Genomic DNA, 19,762 nt, shown 5'->3' on the forward strand with positions numbered 1-19,762 from the left:
GAAGAAAGTTTCTGCTATCCAAAGGATGACAATAGCGAATCGATCCGCCGTTCAACAATACAGTTTATCACCGGATCGCGCCCTAGGCTGCCTACATGCCAGTTACTCCGCTTTCCTTGGGTTATTCTCCAGCTGGACGGTGAATGGGCATACGCGAGTCCAGTTGCTTACCGCGTCCGGGATGAAGGAAAGACTCTGCGATTTCTGTCGCACGTAAGGTGTGATTGTTTAGAAGAACATGTGGGGCAAAGATCAGGTCAGATCAAGTCGAGTTTTCAAATTTTAAATTAATCAATTCATCAAAATTAATAATAAATCAAAATTACATTATTTCATTAACACTTTTTTTTATATTACATACTGGATAGAAAATCTATTTTTAAGATTTATCATAAGTTCCAGGTCTTGGATATTTTGTTCTTTCCTTGTCTCTTCATATCTACATAATAAATAAAATATACTATCTGTGCGCATGCGCGTAGACACTATCGAATTTTTTGGGGCTAACTCAATATATTTATCCCTTTGTATATTTACACACATTTATCTACACACATCTCCAATAAACCAAATCATGGAGACCTAAACAAGGACATGGACCAACTGGACACGTGCAAGCCTGGTCATCGTGTCCAGTTATTGAATAACCCCTTTTTATGGTAGTTGCGAATTATCTAAAATCGAAGAAGATTAATGGCAAATGCGCAGTGGAGCACACGGGCTTATTACAGATCTTGTCGTAAGCTGGTTACAAAGTTGTTAAAGATATTGTTCACCCATTCTGTGTTTACCAGTTTAGTATATTTGTACATGACCATTGGACTGTTTCATCAGCCAGTACTAAATTTTTCGAACTTTTGAATAAGGACACATTTTTGGACTGTGAACTTGCTTGATGCAAGTCTTAAAGTGAGTTGAACCATCAACTTTGATGATTTTTATAAAAGCAATAAGACATACGATACGAATGAAGAGAAGAGAGAATAAACAAAGTGAAGTAATTATCGTAAAACTATTACAAAATTCACATACCTCATTCATTGCATGGACAGGATGTATGTCTCAAAAATTTTGTCGATTTTCTACGCTATAGCTACTATACAAAATTCTGAAGAAAAATGTGGAAGATAATAAACTGCCCAATAAAATAGACCCAACCCAAAGATCACACAATGGCGCCACAATAAATCACCAATCGTAAGTCAAGACGCAACACCGAATGCTCTCAAAACCAAAACTGTAGCAACATGTATCACAGGAAATCTGCTTCCTTGGCAACATAGTTTACTATATATAAAAATGTTTTCTATTACGTCATTTTTACACGAAATACGAGATATTCGTTTCGGTAATTAAGTAAACACGGATTTTTAATCGATGTTTCGTAACTAACTAAACTATTAGGTTCTCGTGTTAACCGATTCTAAAACAATTCTTTCTGTATGATTGACGTTTGTATTCTTTTAAACAAATTAGCTTTGCCCATCGCTGTGGGTCAAACTGTGAAATCCGATTAACCTCATGACGTGATGTACTTTATCTTCGAATAATTTACGATTCAAAAACGTCACGACTGAACACTTAATGAAATTGCTAAAGTCAAAAACAAACTTTAATGATATCATCATTAAATATATAATTATTCAATTCAATTCATCATTATAAAGCATTACTGAAAGAAATATTGTAAATTTAATTTTGGAGGAAATTTATAAATTCGATCTAATAAAGTTTTATAATGTTGTAACATTAGAATAACTACCTCATTAAGATGAAAAATATGTAGTTTATATTAGGATCTAAAGGACTCATTTAATCTGTCGGACAATCCATGTCTGGCAGAAACCTTTGAATTTATCAACACCAATTAGGGGACTTCCGTATTAACACCCGTATATTCTGGACTTGTCAATTTGACAGGAGAAAAAGTAGAAAATGGTGAGCTTTCCGTTTCCTGTCTCGCACAATGGTTGTTTTTTAAAGAAACATCAGAAAAGAACGCCGTTAACCTAATAACGTCAGCGGATCTCAATTTACACGTAACATGTTTAAAACAAGAATGAAGTTTATTAAAAATACAGGAATTCATAACTATGTTGTTTTATGTCGATCATGCTAAAGAAAATGTTTTTCTTAGTCGAATTTTATGATTCGCCCACGTAATGCAACTGCAATGGAATAAAACGCAACGCTCGCTCTCTGTGGGACTAAAAAAATTTTTCGAGTCGAAATTTTATATTATTATACTCTCATTAAAAAAAAATAGAAACAACATGTAATTCTACCACTATTGTTATTATTTGATATCAAACATTTAACTAAAATTTATTCGCGTTTCTTGACGACCTCGGTGGCGCAGTGGTAAAGTGCTTGCCTCGGAACCGAGAGGTTCTAGGTTCGAACCCCGGTCGGGTCATGATGGAAAATGATCTTTTTCTGATTGGCCCGGGTCTTGGATGTTTATCCATGTATTTGTTATAAAATATAGTATCTTTGAGCTAGTATCAATTCAATTCAATTCGTTTATTGCCATTCATATTGTAACATAACACAAGTCTCGTACTTAAATTGGGGCTAGCTCAATCTGTGTGATTTGTCCTAATATGTTAATATTTATTTATATTTCTTATAACTACTACAGAATCTGTGGTACGTTAAATGATTTCTTTAATTTTTTAAATTTAGTTTAGACTTACATAAAATCATAAATGATTGTAATTTTAGGAGTTAGTATAAATTACCTACAGTATTTTGTTATTTTTAGTATGTAGAATGCTTCTCATTTATTGATTTTTACATACCCATAGTCGGCAAAACATATACTTTTATGCAAATAAAATTTTCATGGTTTCATACAGACCAGACAACAATAACTTTTTCAATTGCTCCGAATTGAAAACAAAATAAATTAAAAAATATATAATACGGATCGGTAAGTGTAAGCTTATGTAATCACTCTCACGTCACAGTAATAATGATCGCATCCAACATGCATCCACCCACAAAACAACTCATAAATCGAATGCTTCTAAAACGAAAACAGTCTGTTTCCGATCACACACAACACAAACCTGTGCATTCCTGCTTAAAATAGAGATGACACAATCTAGCCGGTGAAAGGGGGGTGGTAATGGACACTCAGACATTCAGACTACTCGGGAATCAGTTTAGACTTCTACTTTCTTCATTATGGAGATGTTTGGTGGATTAATTTTTTGCAGGTATGATTTTGATCGTGTTTGAAGGTATTGTCTCCTTGAAATTGCTTACCAAGATAACTTCTAAAAAATTTATTTTACTACCTTGAAGTATTCTGGTTGTCACGGATTGTAACCTTGAACCTTCCTATAGGAATAAATATGAGAATAATGGATTTAAACAATTTAGATAAACGATAAAATTAAATTAAAAAAACGTGACTTTCAAGTATCATTTTCCCCTTTGACAGATACACGATTTGAAAGTCACAGATCGAGTGGGTAAATGTGACAGATCTAAGCGACATGCATTACGAAGATATGATATTTAATACAGCTGTTATTAACGATCGAAATGGTAAACATTACAATCGTAATGCGTTTGCGCATAATGTTACATGTTGTTTTGTTGACATTACTGAGGATGATCTTGATTGTGTCATTGGCGAAAGTTTAGCAATCTAAAGTGATCATATGACGTGTTATTAGATCCTCACAAAAAAAAGGGATGCAACGGATGTGCTGATAAATATTAGTTGGACTGAAAGAAAAACAAACGAACAGGACGTAAATAGAATATGGTAAAAATGCAGCACACTTAAAACTACTCGTTGTTCGACGCGACCTTAGACCTCGAGAACACAATACATTTTTACAAAATTGTGAATATTCCAAAAACGACTGAACCGATTTTGATGCCCCACGAATTTAAATTCTATTGGCAAATCAGACTATAAATACGCTAGCTATATGAAACAGATAAAGGAAAAATTAAGCGTAGTGTCGTATCAAGAAGTCAAGCATTTGTGCCTGGCAGAAGGGGTAAACATGAGAAATGCTGGCTTGATGTCGCCAATAATAAGATATGCGTGTCAATGGTCTGACTACTAGGGATACCTACGACCCTGCGAAGTGGAGACGAAAAAGTAAGCAAGCGGACCCTGTGCGCCGACGCTCAACGACTGAGGAAGAGACCAATTAAAAATCTTTTTTTTTTTCACATTGCCAACACAGACGAGAGCATAGCTTTTAAATACTGATTATGATCAACATGACTCACAGACTCATAGATCTTAATATAGCCAGCCTATCAAACTACTGCGATAATAAAATAAATGACAAGTTAGTGATATTTAGTTTTATATAGATAGCAAATTACATACTATAAATTGTTATCAGGGTCGTAAAAAGGTTGTAAATATAAATAGTGGTAGATCAGTAGGGGGTCCACAAAGCTATTATCAGTTAGACCCATTAGCCCAGATTCGAAAACATTGAGACAGATTTACATACTAACAGCATATAAATGAATAAATAAAGTACTAATATTACAATACAGCATATTTTTCTTAGCAATACAAGCAATTCAATAGCAACAGTCTGTTATTTATGGACTTCCTTTTTATTACAGGTGGTTTTTTCAAGGTTTTTATTTATGGCAAAAATTATGAGGACTCTTTTCAATATGCATGAAAAATAATAGAAACATGACATTACCTCTAGTAGCTGTACACCAAGTAAAAAAAAAAAATCAAAAACAGCAATTTAATGACAGTCATTTCTTGTTAAATGTCAATTAATACATGTATAAAATTATTCAGTGACCTCATGTAATGTGCAAAACATATAACTTTTACCTACATAAAGTTTCCACGGAGCATAAAATGCAGAACAACATTCATCAGCTGCTGTGACACGCAGGTGCATCTAAATGTCACGGTCCAATTATATAGAAAAAGTGCTATATTGTAACTGAACTGCGTGGATAAAAAACATATATTTTACAAAATGACAAGAGTCTTACGACAAAATAGTACGAAGACTTGGGCGGCATTATTTCTAATTAAATTCAACCTGGAACAGCACGTAGATATTATTTATGACGAAATTCCCGTGGGAGTGTAGGCCCTGACATGGCATAAAAGTTTTCTCGGCACAATCAAACTTACAACCTATTTTTGCACTAATTGAAATAAAATATAAATAAAAACATTATGAGACTAAATAGGTGTGCCCTAAATGGCTCAGGAAAGAAAATGGAGGTGCTCATTAAACGTGAGAAAGCAAATACTCCATAATTCGCCGTACATAAGTGGAATAAAGTGTAACAATAACCGGCCGGCAACTTTTTTGTTAATGGCCACATTATGCCCACTGTTGGCCGCATCGCAACGCTGTGTTGCCATATATGACTGCTAATTGTCTTTTAGAGATCAAATGGCCTTGCATAATCGTATAAACTGAACCTACTTTATTAGGCCTCGCTCGCTGCCGACTCCATCGAAAATGGGGAGGAATTAAAATGAAATGAACATTTTAATAACCTCTAGAAAACTTTAAAACCATTTATCTCATTGGTAATGTTAAGCAATTACGATGAAAATCTCAAGAAATGGTTTATAAGGGATACGATTTCTCCGCGGGCGATATCCGTCACATCTCGAGTACACATCGTGATTGAGACTTTCTCGATGTCTAGATACAAGTTAGGAACAACAGTTTTGTCATATCACTCCCACGAGTACAGTCGAGTGTGTCATCATTTTTGTTAAGATTTTGGGGTTTCTCTCTCTCCGTTTTCCTACTCCATTCATCGCTTTCACGGACACGATGCGAACTACAAAAGTTATTTTTTATAACGTCTGTAGACGAAGGACCTTAACCCTTTGCAGGAGCAAGGGTTAAGGTCCTTCTACGTTTTTTATTCCTTTCGGTGTCAACTCGGAACTCGTTTGCTCTCTTTTACTCCAAATCTCAAAGTCGATTGAACTCAAATTCGTAAAAGGGGTTTTTACCACAATATTCCATGATGAGTGTACCTATTCGCAGATAGGTGCATGTAATGCGAGAGTCGGTGTTCACGATTATCACTAGTGGAACCAATGATACGGTGCGCGCATGAGAAAGCTTACTTTTGGGACCTGAAACTTTCAATTTGTTACATTGTTTTGCTTGTAGCATCCTCATAACTCCTTTTCAAGGCTAAGACGAAGGTATATACTTGACTATGATACATGTTCATTTAGCCTATGAATCAGTTATAAAAGTACTTTGCCGAAATTACTTGAGATGTGTAAAAGCAGAAAGCAACAATACAAAATAAATAAATCTGAACCCTTTCCCTTTAGTTTTGCAAAGAACATAAGAAAGTAAGTTTTAAATACCACCTACTTATTCACAATGGCGAGACGATAATAGCAAAGTACAAAGTAATAAATAAACTTAAGCCATTTTCCCACAAAACGTACTTTCCCATGCAATATATCGTCTGTCCGCAAAAGATGATAATATTATGACAATATTTACGACTGAACTGCACAAAGCGACTTAAGATTGTTTGAAATCGAAAGTCTAATTTATTGAATCCACCCTCGTTGAGAAATTATTGAAAGGGAATGTGTCACGCTTAGTCCTAAATGACGGCTGGTGCATAATAGTTACGGCCCACGCAATGCATGGCCCAGAAATTGCGAACAGTCAGCGTGGATAAGGCAATATTTGTGTAGAAGTTCGTGGAAATGTTTTTGATGTGATAGTAGTTATCAGAAATGTAAAGATTACATATTTTTTCTGTATATTTTACTTTTAAGATTTGGAATAAAGCTAGCAAATGTAAATGTCCATGAAAATATGTAGTTGTCAAAAATTTGCATCTCTTTAAGATATCGTTTGCCGATTCAGCTACAAATGATTTCAAACTGACATGCAGAAAGAAATACAAAGTCCAATGATATTATAACGAGAACAAGTGTCAAATGCAGAGAGGCAGTGGGTGTGATTGAGAATGATGATGACATAGGAGATACACAACAAACGAGCTAAACCGAACATTATCCTGACGAACTTGACAAATGTTGAATAATCGCGAATAATCACGATGATAGCACCACATCAACCGGTCATTTAGTCTCAGCCTGTGAAAGCGACAGGGCAATGGTTAAAGGACTAATGCCTAGGTCACAAACAATGCACGTAGGCGGCGAAAGCTAGTTTTGATTGTATGCAGCCCAATGACAATCTTATCTCAATCTGCGAGCATTTCCTTATTTGTGTTTATTTCAGTTTCTGCACTGGTGAAGGCAATTATTACATCTCTGGTTCGTTGCTACATTAAAATAATTACAAAAACCGCACTAGAAGAAAGTTCTCATCGTAAAGTCTCATAAATTAATTCAGTAGATGCAGAGTTATTAAAGGAGACACTTTCCACATAAACCAAATTATTAGGTTAAAATATTGTGTTTGTATGTAAATATGGACTTATGTCTGAAATAAATATTTATTTTTATTTATTTTTAGTTTGATAGAGTCGGGAAATATTTCATATCTTACCGGATCTTGGTATATTTACCGTGTAATAAGTGAATGTGCCCTTGATTCGATAATAATAATAGGTCAACTTTGAATAAGAATCAGAATCAAAAGAAAAAATGTATAAGAAAGAAGCTAAGAACAACACGGAAGAAAATTACATCATCCACAGAAGCTATACAAATTGGGCTATTTTTACACTTCAAACGACCGCATACTCAAAGCGATTTCGTAAGAGATGCGTGGATTGCAGCTTATCATGCAGTATAATTGCACGCGACATCATGCCTCATTTGCGTCTCCCATTTGCCCCTCGGATCGGAACTAACGTGTATTTAATGCTCGGCTTACGAACAAATTCCAGCGACGGTCCCATTCACCAGAATTCGATGTACTTTCTGTAATAACATCAGTTTTAATACTAATGATTGTATGCATGTGGCAGACTGGTGAATCACAGTTATTACTTGACGAGTCATGTATTTAACTAACGTAACGAAACGCAATCTGCAGTAGCAAAGCATCATATTTTTATACTACTTACTTATATTGCTTGTCGAGATATCATTATTATCATTTTTCTCACCTTGTGTGTAATTTGTAAACTTAACAGAGCCTACTGTGTATTCACACAATTGATGCTTTTGCAATTGTATATCCAGCATTATTAATTTACTAGAAAATGTTTCAAGATTAAAATCATCAAGCAGGTTTTAGATCTTCACAAGTCTAAATCTAGTCCATAAAATTCTCAATATCACAAAACGAAAATAACCAAAGCGCTTATATACTAAACTGATCTAACTGTCTTATACCAGCTTTGCACCAACTGTTATTATAGGAGTCATAATCATAATGTGTTTCTGACACCCTTCAAATCTATATCATGCAATCTTTGCAACAAATAAACAAAACAGATATATAGTTCTAAATTACAGACTAGGGCCGGCTGATTAACGGATGGAAATTATGCAAATGATCACAACAGACAGACTGACTGGGCGACATTCCAGGACGAGGGAAATCTAGCCGACGCCATTATGAGAAACTGGATGCTGCATTATTATTAGAAAAAAGTCTGGTTGAAGCTAGTATTTTACTTGTGTTATTATAATCTTGCTTATAGTTATTACTAACAATAACTTTAGTACTACCAAGACACGGTAAGACTGAATGGTATATCCACTGATACATATTGTTCTTTCATGTAAATGCAAATATGAAACAATAGTATAAAATGATTTTCCTCTCCTGTCTTCAAACCTAAGTCAAAATATAGATCTATAAACGCCCAACTACTTATTATATCCTAACGATCATAAATTCTAGACTTTTAAACGCTTATTGTACGTAGAACGGAACGAAGAGACATTCTCCACCGTTAATTAATAATTGGTCTACCATGGCCAATGATTGTTCAAGCTCACCAAACAGTATGACGAAATAATTTACAAGACTTGCTAGAGACAAAAGACAAAATTTGATGAACATCATGTTTAGGTCAGGCAGGTCAAATCACCTATCAACGATGTTGCAAGCTAACAATTATACGACAACTAACCATAATTCATAAATGGAGGGTCTTAATAGCATCAAGACGAATTTGATTACTACTATACGTGTTACAAACGTGAATTTGGATGACTTGCTAAATTTAAAATGCAGCGAACAGCAATGCACTCAAGATGTAACTAGACATAACGGTGGTAACAATAAAGAATCATCGCCTACTGAATAAGGATGGCGCCATAGTGAGTGCGTGGCGACAGTAAATAAAATTCACATGAAATGTTATCAACCGAGAGTCAGGTGTACACCATTTTTTTTATTGTAAAGCTAACAGCAGCAACAGCAAAGAAAATACCGACCATTAAAATTATTCAAAACGTTTCTTTATATTATGCCACTGAATCGAGTTGCCATTGAAATTGAACTGCTATAACTTATGTTTGTCAATATCACCGATATAAATATCGTCTTTAGTCAAGCAGCAGCCTTAGTTTCAGTTACCTTTCTACCCACGCGGGCCCTACACTATTCAATTTGTATTAATAAAAGCGTTGCAGAAGAGTCATAACTCTTACTTTGCCTACAAAGAAAGATCAGGGTGTAACCATAAATGTGAGGATTTATTATGGTGAGTAACGATAGTAAGCACGCGATATGTTGTAAAATAATTTCAGGTGAAAGTTTATGATTCACTTCATATGACTTGGAATCCTGAAGAAGTATCACCATGTATTCATTTATGTACCTGCTAATACTCTTTATTTTCTAACTACAGTATTTTTAAGACATTCAAATCCAAAAGAACAGCACTATTGAAACGAGTTTAGTACCATAATATGTATAAAAATATTATACCCATTATTTTCAATATCAGAAAGTCGGATCGTAAAGACGAAACTATTGGCTGCGCTCGAGTAAAAGTGTTAAATACGACGTCGATTAGACACTACCTGCGTGTTATGATTCGATTTTATGGATCATTCCGATTTGAGGTGCCAGTCACGGTCATTGAATTATTGAACGGGAAAGAAAAGCAGGTGAACTGATGAACATTCTTCACAAGGATAAATACTATAGAATTTATCAAAGTATCAATACATAAATTGAGTATCAATTTTTAGTGGTTTCGAGATGAATTTGTAAAAGCCAGGGAAAAGAACACAGTATCTTATTAGGGCTATACTTTTGATGAATATAAAAATTAAATACTGCGTGCGCATTTTCGTTTCTAAGATGCATACACTTCTATTTCGTACAATAAATTTATTACAAACAAACGAACACTTATATCAAAATGATGTAGTATCTGAGCGTAACTTATCATTGACCTGAGAACTCGTGCAGCCTCCGTATAACAAGTTACATCATAATCGGCAGAAGCACATACATATTCATCGCCTGACTTTGTTCAACAACCAGTAGAAACGTTACCCTTTGTTTGCTCCAATAACTGTTTACGAAGTTTATTCGGCAGTAAACTGTTTGATTAACGTAATTTTAATAAAAATCAACAAAAACGAAATAAACATAGATCGGATGATTAGTATTGAATTACTTAAAGAAAATTAATGAATATGAATATAATATTACCTGCTCTTGCTCGCGACAAGACTCGCTGTCTGATTTTATTTCTACACTTCCCATAGGACTTCTTCAAAATCTTCTTCTAGTGTGTTTCCGTTTCTTTTTACTAATAAGTAATATAAATAAAATCACGATATTAATAAAATGTTGAACATATCAGTTCTGATTGAAAATCAGATTCACTTTACGTTCGTTTTTTGAACTAAGTAAAAAAATAAGTCTGTACTGTAATAAGATTATTACAGTGAAATATAAAATGTCGATAGATTAAAATAAATAAAGATATAACAGAGACAAATCCTTTTGAGAAGACAATAGAGATTATAATAAAATGTCATATATACAATCCATTACATATTTATATTTCTGTGCTGATTTGGATCCGCACAGGAATATAAATATGTAATGGATTTAAATGTCAAAACAGTCCTAATTGCGAAGCGACTGATCTAAGCTATGGGCGTGAAGTATTCGAAGTTCTCACTGGTGAGGTCACTGCCCCGCCAGATATAGCTTGCAAGGCCACCAGTACTGTCCACATAGCGACGAAGCTTAGCGATTTTACGAGTAATGTACCGAAACTACATTAGACATGGATAAACTACGCAGTCCAAGAAGACAATCGTTTGGGACAATGTTATTTGAATTGTTAAAACTAAACACGACCACGGAAATGACATATTCGTTTTAGAAAGAATACGCTTTTGGACTTTTTGTTGAGGTATTGAAAAAATATACATTCAATGTGTAATGTGTAACTGTTTGTGGCGAGATTCTTAAAAATAAAACATATATAAGGAAATGAGAAAAGTTGAATAAAACTAAAACATATGCAGATATGTTATTAATCAAAGAATACCTATAACACAAAAATAAAACTAAAGTAGTATCGATATCAGTGGTGATCAACTATAATATATCCCAAACCATACTAACGAAATAAAAAAATCATTTTAATGATACCTAACTAAAACAAGGTAAAATCAGCGAACCTGCAAAGTACATAATACAAACGATACATATCACAGCTAATATATGTAATATGATTTCATTTTATACATAATCGGATGATCTGACAAGCAATATTTCAGCAGATTATGAACTGACCTTCGCCCTAACTTTCGTTTGCATGAAAGCAAGCAGAGACGATAGTGAACATATACATTCAAATTACACGTACAAGTACACGTTAAAACAATAATGATAAAAGCATTTCTATGTTAACACGAACATCCTAACGCCTAAAGGAACGTTGCAAGATGAGGTTATCTTTATGTAACTGTGTTTGGACGTACCGATGTTCTAAATACCATGCCCTGTTTATGGCATACTTGTGAGGTTGCAGATATAAATCCGTTTATGTTGCATCCTGTTATTTTTATTGCTTTCCGCTGTAATATTTTCAGTGGTGAATATTATTTTTGAAAAAATTGTGAAAAAGGAAACACTTAAGGCCTTTTAAAAAGTTTTAGCACATGATAAATCGATATCTGGAGAATCTTTTATAAAGAGATTTCTATAAAGCCTAAAAGGCCAATGGCTACGATTTGCAATGAACTGGTTTAGTTTGATTGACTATAAATAAATTCATTCACACTATTTTTGTTTCATTTTCATTTGAGCATCTTCCACATATCGACGATGATATGATATAATCTAAATCCTACTCACATGTTTTTTCAAAAATTGCTTCAATTAACAAAAATGACATAGCAGCTTTGAATTCAAAAAAATATAAAAGTAATTTTTTCGAATTAAAAGTTATTTGATTTTTAAAGACCAGACTTTTATCAATATATTTGAATACTACATACTGCTAAAGCAAAGAAATCTATAGCAAAAACTGACAATAAAATGTATGTTTTTATTGTATTACATTTTTTGAATATTGGTGTAGTTGCATAATTTGAGCACATTGTGTAGAGTTAGCTAGTGTTAAAAACCGCTATATACATATGACATACAGTAGTGGAAGTTACCGACCTTTCTACAACTAATGGGTATTAGATTAGATGAGTATTGCCACAATCATAATACGAAAGCAGATTGTCTAAAGTAATACGATGCTTTGGAGCGTGTAATAACCAATCAGATACGAACACGGCTCACTGTCTGTCACGGTCTTCATTATTCGCTTCAAAATCATAATTTTCAACAAATACTTTGCATTTAAAATCTTTACGGCACTAATAGTGAAAGCAATAAATTTAAATTTAGGACATTATTTTCATCAGAAGTAGTAAAGACTCCATATTTTTTATTTAGTTGTATAAAATGATTGTTTTCTTAATTTCCATCTCTCAAATATTAAGGTTGCTAAAACTATTCAGGATAATCTAAATACGCGCCTATATCAGTATTCAGAAACATGAATCAAGTTTAAGTAAATATCATGGAAACGCATAAATATTAATATCGGAAAACTAGAAGTGAAATCAGAACAACATTTACGATTAAACCTGGACATACCTAGGAAAGCCGGCGCATGCGCATTGTTCCAACTGCTACCACCTGCGAACAAAGACATACGTAAGAAATATATTATATTGAACAAATAGTATTTACACGAGAAATTGAAAGTTTCTTTACGTCTTCTAAGAAATATGTAAATTATAAGTACTTTTATAATGCATTGTAAAATACTTATTTATCATTATTTTTATTTATGTGTCTCCGCTTCATCGCTCGACAACGTTACAATCCCAAAAGAAAATACAAGATAGGAGTTCAGTATTTCAGTTTTGTTTTTGTAGGTTCCATTACTGCCATCCTATCAATTTCATTACTATTTGATGACTATTTAGATCATACGATATTATCATTCTATTACCACTTTGGCCAAGCTAGATATTGCAAAGTGGATAATATTGCTGCATTCCTCTTTACGGACTTGCATTTACAAACACAGATTATCGGCGTCAGATGCGGTTATATGATACGTAAACGTCCCTAGTTAACATTACCGTTAAAATAATACAAACATAAATTCATGGAATAGTATCGTAAATTAATGATCTAATTATCTGCAGTACTCGTACTTCAAAATATCCTTTCTATTCCAGGAGATGAGAAGAGAGAACTATTGGCTCAACGCCAAAAGGATGGTGTATTTCAGGAGATCCTTTTAAGTGTTTTATTAATTTGCCACAAAGTTTCTTCTGACACGCGTTTAATTTTAAATCTTAGGAAACGAAAGTCAAGTTTTACATCCAATGCTGGTCTATATTATAGATGTGTGTTAAAGATTCGTAGTGACGCACCAATGTAGTAGTTATTAGGTTATTTATCACTTCTATTCCAGACTCGTTGTAAGATGCTATTCGTCGCTCTGTGTTTGTGGTTAAGTATTGAACGGTTTTATATGACTTATGAGGGCATGCACTTCCTCTAGTGGGTGGAAGGATTGTGATGTATTACAGTTTTCCTGTGCAGAGCCATTGTTGAATTTAGATGTATGTAAGACAGACATGATTGAAATATTTTACGCCGTAAAAATGATATTTTACCATTAGACTTAATTATTTGAACATCTTTTGTAAATTAATTAACTGAACATTGTTATCCACAACTAACAGAACTGGTATGAAAGAGCAGCAACTACCAACATTGTAACAACATGAATTGAGTGTAATTAGTAAAAATACTAGGTACGTATTCGAGTCACCGTTCCAGATAACGAAGTAATTTCTGTAATAAGATACGCGCCTCCGTTACCGATAACCAATAGGTCGTTTGGTCCGATAACAGGTATGCTGGGAACTACTCTAATTATTGAACAGAATGGTAACAGTTACGTCACTTGACATTTAACACGGCAGAGCAACTGGTGCGAAATAAATGCAATAGAATAAGCACTTTGACAGCTTTTTGCGTCCTGAGGAATGAATATGAAGTATGACCCCGATGATATTTTATTTACTTTAAGAGAATAATGACATCAATTAAGAAATTTGAAATCAAGATAGACAAGATGTAAGGTATTTGTTTTTAGACACGGAGATATCAATGAAATGTTCTTTCAAAAATAGGATACAAAAATCCAAGCTAAAAACTGAAAATAAATACAATTGGAAATAGAAAGAAAGGCAGAGACATATTTCTACATTATCTATATTTTATGCTAGCGGGACTAGGTAATGCTCACTTCCGAGTCATGAAAAAATGTGAGAAGATAATGCAAGCCGTGTTTTATTTATACGTTATGCAGAAATCATGGGAGAAGACTGTGGTATGGCGGCGTTTACACTTAGCCAAGTCGGTGAAGCATTACAAAATGCAATAAAACTTGATTAGATCAGGTCCATGAGAATAAAGACAAATGAATAGAACTAGACTGAGGGAAGATTTGCTTGGCTATTTGAGTGAAACATTTTATTTATGTCACTGCCTCAGAGTGTACAGTCAATCGCATATCAAGTTCTCCATGGACCTCTATGAGGCGGTAAATAGCGTCGAATTTTTATAGGATGATGTGCAGTCGACCGTACATGTGTGTTGTGTACCCGCGAGATATTAATTTCTTTGTGTATAAGACAATTTTCTTTAATGCAGTGCTAGTTTTCATAGAGCACTTGTTTCCGATGAAGGGAAACATCGTGAGGAAACTTACAAACTGGTTCATTATATAGTTCAACGTTCAGATGTCTTTGATAACACTACTGGTGTTAGCAAAATGCTGGACAAAGCAAGAAAATGGGCTTTTCTAAACAAAATCAATTGGAAACAACGACTTATATAGTCGTTGTTTCCAATGGACTTGATTAATTTGAATCTATTTTTGAAACAATAAGTAAAACTTAACCGGTCGATTAGCTGCGTAGTTGGGCGGTACAGCTGCTAATGTAAGCAATAATTCTTAGGAGACAATTTAGAACAAGTAACTATTACCATAATGAAGGCAAACAGTTGAACTGCTGCAAAAGGCAACGGACACGTTTAGCGATTCAATCTGAAACAGATAATCAATTCTTAGGGCTGCTACATTCCGTTTGACAATTGTAATTGAAGTTTCAGCAGCAAGCGTGATGATGTTTTTGTTTCTTCGTAAGAATTTCAATTGACACAGATTGTTCAGTCACAAAAAGGAAGCGCGTAGGAAACAATTTTTTACTTATTTCAACCCGAAGTTGCGAGCACAGGTACAGCTACAAACATGGTCACACATGGACATTCAAATAAAAATTGCCAGTTTTACAACCAAAATGATAATTTATGTACCGATTTCAAATCGTACGTGGATTAGATTAGCACAGGATTGCAAAGGTTGGCGTTTAGAACGCCAACCTATGCTCAGCAGTGGACAGAAAAGGGCTCCGTTGATGACAAATTTACATCACATCACGTTTTATAATATTTTAAAGTTACTACAGTTTATAAGATAATAAAAAATACCGTGTCCCACCGTTGCTTGAAAAGTTAAGCTTAACAAATGCACGAGCAATTATTTCAGTTAAAAATAAAAGCTTTTAAAAAAAAGTACCAACCCTATTTTCTAAAACCAATTGGCCGTTGACACGTACCCAGTATTCAGCAATGCATGCTCCCACGGCAATGATATACTGCAACTTTGCCGCAATATGACTGCTGGTTATGCTAATAAAACCTACTTGCTTTTCGGTACCATAGATAGTCACAGACCTATATTCGTGGATTTATATATCCGGGCATGGAATTCAATCGTTGGTAATGAACTAGTCATACGATGACACTGGTCCGTTAGAAAGGTAATTAATGTATAATATGAGAAAAAAAAAATCAAATATAGATGTTATAGAAAGTAACAAGTATGTATGTATTGAGGATATTTCTTTAAGAAGTCTCACCGCAAGTCTAGCTAGAGTCTGTGGAATGCGTTGATCAGATTGTTTTTCTGGGATTTCAAGTTTATTTTCACTAATTTGATTTGTATATGATGAATTTATAATAATGACGATGAAATGATGTAAAAACAAATCTGAAGTATATGAAAAAAAAACGTTTTAAAATATTAAATAGTTTTTAAAACCTGAATTGGACCAACAAGTATAGGCTTGCGTATTTAAACAGAAGGGTAATACAATCTGTCTTTTGTCTAAATCATTCGTAAGAGAACAAAACTGAAAAAGTGTTATTTAACTTTAAATCATTTATTTTGTAACATATAAGTAGACCCAAGTAAACCACGTACTCACTAAGTACAAATAGCACTTACACCCACATACCCATAATTACTTATCTTCTTTTCTAAACTCAGTACGAACATTTATAACAGGACCGTTATATTGAAATCGGCTTGTGACAGTGAATATATTAATTCTCTTGATTGCAAATGAAGACCTAGAAATAATGTCCCATTCATCTTCTAAACAGCTTTTTGAATTAATGGTCGAGATGCATCCTCTTTGAGGTCAAGTTTACAAGGTGGTCACACGAGAAATTGCAAATGACGACCTATTCGCAAATGACGCACACGCACTAATCATATACAATTTGAATACAATACAATGTTAAATAATTAAGTACTTTCCTTTAACGTTGAGTTAAAAATGTTCAAGGCTTATAATAATTCGATAATGAAACCAAACTAACATAACAATGAAAACAACAGCATGGTGCCCGTGTTTTTCACGCTTTCAGTTAAACCGGAAAGCATAACTGAAATTATTGATTTGCTGAAAAGTTTCAAGAGAAAATATTTTGTTACAATAAATTTAGTTAATTTACAATTTCAGATCTTGAGAATATGATGCATTCATGAAAATAATGTGTGACCAAAGATGTTTCTAAAGAAAAAACTTTACCTGTATCACATATGTTTGTAGTCAGTTATGAAATTTTTTTACATTCTTACTTTTATGTGCAAAAATTCAAGAAGATTTGCTAAGTAGACAATGTTTGAAAGGGTAACAAACAAACATACTTTCGCCTTTATAATATTAGTTAGGATGATAAGTAGTGATTATTTTAATTCCTTCCGTATATCCCAGAACAAGCTAAACATTTGGTGTCGTGACTTCTTTAGAGTTGGCTTTAGATTTTGTCTGACCAAAGGTAAATAGACTAGCGTTTGGTAATATATATGATACTAGCTTTTGCCCACAACTACGTGAATAAAAATCCGTTTCCCGTGGCAATTTCAGGAAATCCCTTCTTAGTGCTCCCCTACACTGTCCTAGGAATCTACACACCAAATTTCAGTTTTCTACGCCCAGTAGTTCCGGCTGTGCGTTATCTGTCAGTCAGTCACTCAGTAACGGAAGAGTTTTATATATATAGATTATACTATTACAATGGGCACTGCAATAGGTTCTTGCTGAATTAAAACACATAATATGTCAGATTTCCTTACATATTATTAAACAAAGCCCGCTGCCGTCTAAAAATATTATAGGTTGAATTGAACAGTCATATCGATTGATACTGTTAGTTAGAGGATGCAATCTCCTGATATGCGCTGTATTTAGCACCGTATTCTTTCCGTTGGATGAAAGTTCTGAGATATAAGGAGTTTATTTTATAATTAACTCCTTTGCTTACCGTTAAACTCTCAGTATACATAGAAACCCATCTTGTTTGCAAAGCACCGCAAATCGTATCGAAGTGTTCCATCGTCTGTGGATTATCGTATCGAGGACGCTGGGAGCTAAGATGCACTGTTACACTGTTAGTTAGGAATTGTGATCGTTGGCGATGTACGACTTCACTTTCATTCTTTGACCGCGCCGTCTTTTTCAAATTAAGAACTGTCAAATGCTCTCTAACAGAAAGTGTGAAATGCCCAATGGCAACAGCGCATTTAAATTATTCGAAATGACATAAAATATTTGACTTTGGCACTAAATTCTAGAAGGAATTTTGGAATAAAGTTTAGACATCTTCGCTTTAGTTCGTCTAAATGACCAAAATGGGTACGTACAGAATAGGACCTATATCTTCAAGGGGTAAAGGTCACAATAGGGTCGATAGGCTCGTGGTAGGCGAGGCGTGTCGAATCACTGATCGAATGCTTGATGTCCTGCCCCAGGGCTCCCACGAACGTACACTCACCTTCATACCAAGTTATTCTACACGACCTTATGTGGCGGTATTAGTGGCGAGTTTGCTCTGAATATTGATGGGTGAGCTGTTGACTTTACACACATACGATGAGTTCTTTTAGATGATGTGTACGGTGAAATTAGCTGAATATCTTTCTCCTAACTCATCGGGCATTACATTTGGGAAAATTGCAGTTCGCGATACAAACTTGTTCGTAATGTTCTTTCAATTTTTCACATAAAAATAATCGGACGTATTACTTTGAAATCTACCAGTCTTTTAATGCTTCATGAGACTCATATTTCACTTATATCCAATGACCCGACGACATGTGGATTCTAGGATGCAATACACAGACACGGATGACATCTCGTTGTCAAGTTTGTTGTTGATTTTGGAGCTACCGATTCCGGCATTTCCCAAATATTATCGTAGCTACGATTTCCAAGTAGACTGAAATAACGGTCAGAATCACAAGATTTCCTGCGACCTTTATGAGGTAATTTTAATTGCATAGAGTTACAGTATCTTCCACCTTGTATTTAACGATGAAAATACGAGGTTTGGGCTTATTAAAGTTACGGCCAATATCATGTACAGTTACATGAAACTGAGGCTGTGCGGGACCAGCACTGCAATCATGTGGTTGTTGAGAAATAACGTCTCGTGTTCATTTGACACCGTTCTGGTCTGACCTGACTGATAGTGAAACTTTTTAAAGTAAACTTTTAATTTTTTTAACCAAACTTGTTGTTTTGTAAATTCTTTTATGTTTTTATGTATTTATTTGTGACAATATTTTTCTTACATAGGAGGCTGCGACTTTTGGTTGTAGTTTATACATAAACTTGTTGTTTTGTAAATTCCTCTATATTTTTATGTATTTATTTGTGACAATATTCGTAATAATATTGTGGTGTCCTGGCAGGGTCGCCATGTAATGATAAGACGTGAGTTCGTGTTAGGCTTTCTATTGAACTTGGTTTACTTATAAATCATATCTTACACCAAGTCCTAGTCCTTTTAGGGTGTAGTTGATGTGTTGAGAGAAACCCAATTACCATCCAAGTTCGACAAAAACGAAGTTTCGCTTCCAGCTCCACATTCCTCTTATTATTTCTTAGGTACTTATTGAATCAGGTCAC

At 34.2% G+C, this 19,762-nt stretch overlaps 1 protein-coding gene across 2 annotated transcripts in view; it reads right to left on the reverse strand.

Moving 5' to 3' along the window:
• Positions 1-19,762, reverse strand: part of klar (klarsicht) — a 249,060-nt gene that overhangs the window by 215,683 nt on the left and 13,615 nt on the right. For both annotated transcript variants that reach the window (XM_064436592.1, XM_053759837.1), the window contains exon 2: positions 13,071-13,112. The gene's annotated coding sequence lies outside the window, so the exon portion shown is untranslated. The remainder of the gene's footprint in view (positions 1-13,070; positions 13,113-19,762) is intronic.

The sequence above is a fragment of the Plodia interpunctella genome, chromosome 19, assembly GCF_027563975.2.
Source record: "Plodia interpunctella isolate USDA-ARS_2022_Savannah chromosome 19, ilPloInte3.2, whole genome shotgun sequence".
Taxonomy (NCBI): Eukaryota; Metazoa; Arthropoda; class Insecta; order Lepidoptera; family Pyralidae; genus Plodia; species Plodia interpunctella.